A 6,469-nucleotide genomic window follows, 5' to 3' on the forward strand; every position below is an offset into this window, starting at 1 on the left:
ATAAGTTGATTTAAGTTGGCCGTTAATTATATTAAATGATAAATGTATTTAGATGTGTAAAATATCTTGTATCACTGAATCATAAATACCTAAAAAAAAAAAAGAAAAAAAAAAAAGTAAATTAGTAAAATAAGCGATGTCGTACCACATATGCAGTGATGACTGTAACTAAGTACATGTACTAGAGGGCACTTGTACTTTATTTGAGCATTTTTTTTATGTAGTTACAAAAGACTTAGTTACAAAAGACACAAAATATCACTTAAAATAATTCTGAATACTTCTTTCACCTATGCACATACCACAGACAAATGCAGAGTAATGGCCTCCCCGGTAGTTTGTGTCTCTCCTTGTAATAGAAGGTTAAAATTTCTGGAACAACACTTCAAACTGTGTCCTGCTCATCCGAAAATACTCCTTGAAACGGCTACCGTCCAACTTCAGTTCTTGGAACAGCTAGGCGTTTTCAGCCGTCTAAAACCGCTTTGGACACGCGGCTTAAGGGAGACACATCCTCCACACATAAACAAGTTGTGCTCTTTACCAGTTTTTTCTATTGATGAAGGAAGGAAGGACCTCCATGGCTGCTTTTCTCTCCTCTTCACTCAGTGGGAGGGGGCCAGTTTTAAAGATACTGGACTTGTGATCTACACTGTAAAAAATGAGTCGTTGGATCAAAGTAAAAAAATTATGTCAACTTGTTACACGTAATCGGTTTACTTTAGCTCAACTTAAAAAAAATAATTTACACAAATCACATTTCTATAGTCAGTTGAAAGTAAAAATACTATTTCAACCAAAGAGATTTGTTTAATTAGCAATAAATTATAAAATATTATTTGGATTAACTTAATTTTTAAACCTTTTATATATTAATTTGATCATATTTTACTATTATTATCAAAATAAATACAAAACAAAATTACAAACATGAAATATCACAGAATTTTTTCTGAAAAAATAAGCCTTTTACACTCTGGAATCAAACATTTAACTGTTTATTTAGTGCAATCTTCCAACAAACTCACAGAAACCAAAATTTCCACTTGTTCTAAAAACATTTGAGGAAGAATTCATTTGATTTACAAAAGTCAATACTGAAACCGTTTTAGTGCATGACTTAATACATTAAAAAAATACATTCAATAATAAAACTGTCAACAATATAATTTTGTACCAAAAAAAAAAAAGAAATACATCAATAAATGTATACATCAATTCCATTTGCTACAGTAAAATTGTCACTCAACATTTCAGATTATCTTGCATTAAATTTAGGATTGTAACAGAAAACATTGAAAAGCCCTTAATATGGCATTGATAAATCATCCAGTGTAACATCAATTCATTGAAAAAAAACATTGAAACAAATCACCATTGAAAGCTCCTTAAAAGACATGACATGCAGGAACATTTAAAGGGTTAGTTCACCAAATTAAAATATTTTTGATGAAATCTGAGAGCTGTCTCACTCCTTCATAGGTTGCTAGGTAATTTCATTCTGCCGGCCAAGACAAGTTAGTAAAGACATTGTTAAAATAGTCCAAGTGAAGTGGCTCAACCTTTAGTTTATCAAGCGACAAGAATACTTTTTGTGCACAAAAAACAAACAAAAATTACGACTTTATTCAACTATTAATTTTCTTCAGTTTGGGTCTGAGTGAGTTCACGAGAGCGCCATGACACATGAGTGAGAAATGAGAAGATGACACTCCTGATTATTTGATGGGAAAGGGTGAAAGGTAAGCCATTCATTTAGCGGCATTGGCAAGGCACTTATACGTTTTCTCGTTGGTTTCTCACGATTCGGACATCCAGTGAATGCACACTTTAGAACCATTTTAAAGGGATAGTTCACCCAAAAATGAAAATTCTGTCAGTAATTACTCACCCTCATGTTGTTCCAGCCCCGTAAGACTTTCGTTCATCTTCGGAGCACAAATTAAGATATTTTGATGAAATCTGAGAGCTGTCTTACTCGTCCATAGGCTTCTAAAGGGACTGAAACTTGCCGGCCCAGAATAGTTATTAAAGACATCGTTAAAATAGTCCAAATGACTACAGTGGCTCAACCATATGTTTATCAAGCGACGAGAATACTTTTTGTGCGCAAAAAACAAACAAAACTAACGACTTTATTCCACTATTCATTATGTTCTCCGTGGGCCTGAGTGTCTTTACTTAGTAAAACTGCGCAGCGCGTCTGTGTTGCACGTCGCACGCATCACACACATGATCAGCGTCGGCCAATAGTGAGCCTATGTGGTGACGTGCAACACAGACGCGCTGCGCAGTTTTACTAAGTAAAGACACTCAGGCCCACGGAGAACATAATGAATAGTGGAATAAAGTCGTTAGTTTTGTTTGTTTTTTGCGCACAAAAAGTATTCTCGTCGCTTGATAAACATATGGTTGAGCCACTGTAGTCATTTGGACTATTTTAACGATGTCTTTGAGACAGCTCTTTGAGACAGCTCTCAGATTTCATCAAAAATATCTTAATTTGTGCTCCGAAGATGAACGAAAGTCTTACGGAGCTGGAACAACATGAGGGTGAGTAATTACTGACAGAATTTACATTTTTGGGTGAACTAACCCTTTAAATACTACATCGAGACCCATCTGCGACATCATCTCAGTTCTTGCGCATGTGTCGTGTTACTCTCGTGAACACGTCAAGAAGATGAACGAAAGTCTTACGGGGTTGGAACAACATGAGGGTGAGTAAATACTGACAGAATTTTCATTTTTGGATGAACTAACCCTTTAAAATCCATTCGCATCTTCGCTATGTCCATGACAATTTTTTTTTAAATATGCCTCAAAGGTATATTTAAGTACTTCAGGATACCTCAAGTTCTCAGTACGTGATTCCAAACATCATGGCACAAGCAGATGCAACCGAGGACAACTCATGTAAAACCTCAATACCATCAATGACAATGCTGATGTCCAGGGGAGTGCTTAGACCATCACTTTCACAGACCACAAGTCCAAGTTCTCTCTGTGCTTCAACTTTCTGGCCAATCTGAAAGACACACAAGCAAAAAAAAAAAAAAAGAAACAATTCTTACTCCGAGAGCTAATTCATAAATTCAACTGCTCTTACCAGAGAGACCAAAAGAGACCAATTACTTACCGTTATCTTCTGACTGGACTACAATGACTCCAAACTGTTGTCTTTCAACATCTGTATCTTAAAAAAAAAGACAAACACAGCAATCACCAACTTTCATAAAGAAAATTAAAATGCATGGATATGCTTTTGCACCTAAGAGCCAATCATTTTGCAAGTTTATAAATAATACATTAATTAAATAAATTGGTGTAATTTGAAGGTTTATCAATAATTATTTTCAAAGTTGCAAAGATGTCATGTCATACAAATTCCATAAAATAATGTTTTTTGTGTAACGTATAATGTAATAGGTCATTGCGTGCATGCATGTTTAAAATTTTATGACGTAATCGGAACCTACTGCAGTGTGTTAAACCGTCAACAACGTAATTGATCAATCAAGAATTTACCATATATTTATTCTTTTAAGTTTATACAGTATGTATATATGAGGCTACTGTCACTTTAAGAATGGCAAATTTTGGGAAATGTTTAACACACAACCAAATGTGTTAAAGTGAATGGCAAGGTAGACATTTTCAATTAAAATAAAATATCTGTGACCATTCAAACACCATATGACACTAAAAAGAACTCAGTTCAGTGCTGTGCAATATATTGATAAAGTGTAAATTCTCTGATCCACTTTGAATTATTTGATAAAACAGTTGCATTAATCAGTTAACTGATCCTTATATGAGTATGATAGAAACAAACTTAACATAATTTGTAAGATTACTCACCATATGTAATTTTGTGTCCACCATGAGGTAATCCTGCAGCAAAAGATGATGATGGTCGATAATAATTTTCTCCGTGGTCACGTGGCTTAAACAGAATGAAAACTTGTCATTTGATTTGAAGCATAATCATCATCACACCAACTTAACTGTTGCTTGACTAATTTTAAAGTATTAACCACTCTTACTACTTTATTTTTCTCATTCACCAATGTTTCTACATCAATCAAATGTCAGAAACTTTATGCAATCCACTCAATGAACGAAATGCAGATATATACGCAATGTATACAATCTCTACCGATAGTAACAATAATATATACTATTTTAGGGTTTTTCCTGAATCAAAATGAGTTGAAGGTGGTAAAATCCTGCTTGGAAAATAGGTATCTGAGCTTGGGCTGTCACGATTATTAAATTTGGTGGAGGAGTTGTTTTACCGCGACGCGCTGTTTGAATGCTGAATGGAGAATGATCAGCTGCAGCTGAGGGAAGACGAGTTTGCGTAAACTTTAATTTAACGATGTAAAATTGATTCTGTCCCTCACAACAAGATATGAAATGGCTTTACACCACTTAAATCAGTATATTAGGATGTGTAAAGGATTGAGTAACAAAGATATATATTTCTAATTATTTAATTATCACGACAGGCCTAATCTGAGCCTGTCTGAGTTTTGAGGACAGCCGGATCGGGCACGACATTTGACGGAGGCGGTCGCCTTGTAATTCTCGATGCAGGAAAAACCCAAATAAATAATGTAATTAAAAGTCCACAAATTATCTAACTACTTAAGTATTTATTAATGGCTATCCATCGTTACTAGGCCTAACAGTTATAGCTACACTTGAAATATCAGATGACTCTGACCAAAATAAAACAGATATTCAACAAAACACATGCATAATGCATTGAATTCTACTTTAATATTATAAAAATGCATATCAATGGCGATAAAACTTATTTTTAGGATTACTCACCAACTGTGGAAATTGCGTATCCTCAACGTCGTCATACAGCAAAACAAGATGGCGGCCGAACAGAAAATTCTCGACCCAAGCTTGATGACGTCAGTAGTCACGTGGTTTGGTCGTGGACGTAAAATTGTAATTTGATTTAAAGCAATTAGTTTAAATTATACCCAAAAATTTGTTTTTACTTCAAGACAACTAAACTCAATTACATTAGACCAACGATAAGCCAGAAAAGTGAATTTATTGAGTCAGATCAAGTATAAAAAGTTCTTTAAACTAATGACAAGCCATATGCACTTTTTTCAGTGTAATATTAGGAAATCTTTGCCATATTTTTTATTCAATGTGTAATTCCGTACGAAGTATGTAATGTTTTCCTCAAACAATGAATTTTCACAGTTTTGGGGAGAGATGTAAACTTTTTTCCATCCCAAAGGGCAGCCAGTGTGGTGACTCGAGTTTTCTCAGGCTTTGATGACACCCTCCACTTTTTTGAAAGTTGCGAGTTCTGCAGCTGGTGTGCAATTCCACGCACGGACAGGCTCTCCTTTGTTATAAGGTTTGTATCCTCTTGAGGGCCATTCTGTAAGTTAAAAATTTGGTCATGAAAACATACATCAAGACTGAACATACACACACCACCTCAGAGAGCTGCAAGATTCTGGATACATTGAGAATAAAGTGTTTCATTTTCTTTTTTCTTTTTCTATCCACAACTTTCCTGCGAGTCTTAATGGGCGTCGCCATGACACTCGATACTTCCTGTTGCCGGTATCTCAGTTCCGGTTTAGCGTAACGCTTAATGAAGCTTGCACACAAGGGATACTCGCGTCGCGGTACAAACGGGTGAAACTGATTACTGACAAGTAGTAATGCTGACAGATTAAGCAATGGCTCCTTGTGGCTCAACGTGTAGCCTACCATTGTCAGGTGCACAAACAACACGCGAAAACTGAAGGATTTTATGAATGGGAGTTGTTTCCAACATAAACGGACCCTCTACGCAGAAAGAGTGTTTCTTGTAACGCTACTTAGAAAAAACTGCAGTACAACTGTATATATATTTTTAAGTGGTATGTTTATTGTTTTCAATTAACTTGAATTAACTTGAATGTGCAGCAATTTGTACAAATAGAGAGTATGTTGGCCTATATTTGTTGTAGCCATTAAATAAGAGCATTTAGTTTCATATTTGTTCAAATATTATAATGCAATTTTTTTCCATCTATGTTGATTATGAAAAGTGAACACCATGATCATCTTCATCTTTGCAGCAGACACTGACACAAAACACTAGTTTATAGTGTTATTAATAACTGAATATTAAATATTAAGTGGCCAATTTTTGCTCATTTATTAAAAGTATTTATATATAATAGCACCCCCTCAGCACACGTAAAAAAATTATCTGGCGCCGCCCCTGGTTATAACGGCCCACGTATTAAAAATGATTGGGTCTAAATTGGGCTCGGGCTCATAATTACAGTTAATGTGTCGGGCCGGGCTCGGACACAACGGGCTCAGGTAGGGTCGGGCTTGATTTTTTGGGCCCGATCTAAGCTCTACTCCTCATTATCCAAGCAAATTGTTTGGGTTTGTTGAGGCTCTCTGATAGCGGTATCTTCAGGCTAACATA

General features: G+C 35.4%; 1 long non-coding RNA gene across 1 annotated transcript; it reads right to left on the minus strand.

Annotated features, from left to right (window-relative positions):
- Window positions 1–2,922: 2,922 nt before the first annotated feature.
- LOC308689502 lies at window positions 2,923–4,870 on the minus strand. The gene is made up of 4 exons (XR_014030012.1): window positions 4,840–4,870; window positions 3,862–3,894; window positions 3,140–3,196; window positions 2,923–3,028 (listed from the first exon to the last, which is right to left on the minus strand). It is a non-coding gene; the product is annotated as an uncharacterized lncRNA (long non-coding RNA).
- Window positions 4,871–6,469: the final 1,599 nt, after the last annotated feature.

This window comes from Scardinius erythrophthalmus (genome assembly GCF_964197995.2).
Source record: "Scardinius erythrophthalmus genome assembly, chromosome: 4".
Taxonomy (NCBI): Eukaryota; Metazoa; Chordata; class Actinopteri; order Cypriniformes; family Leuciscidae; genus Scardinius; species Scardinius erythrophthalmus.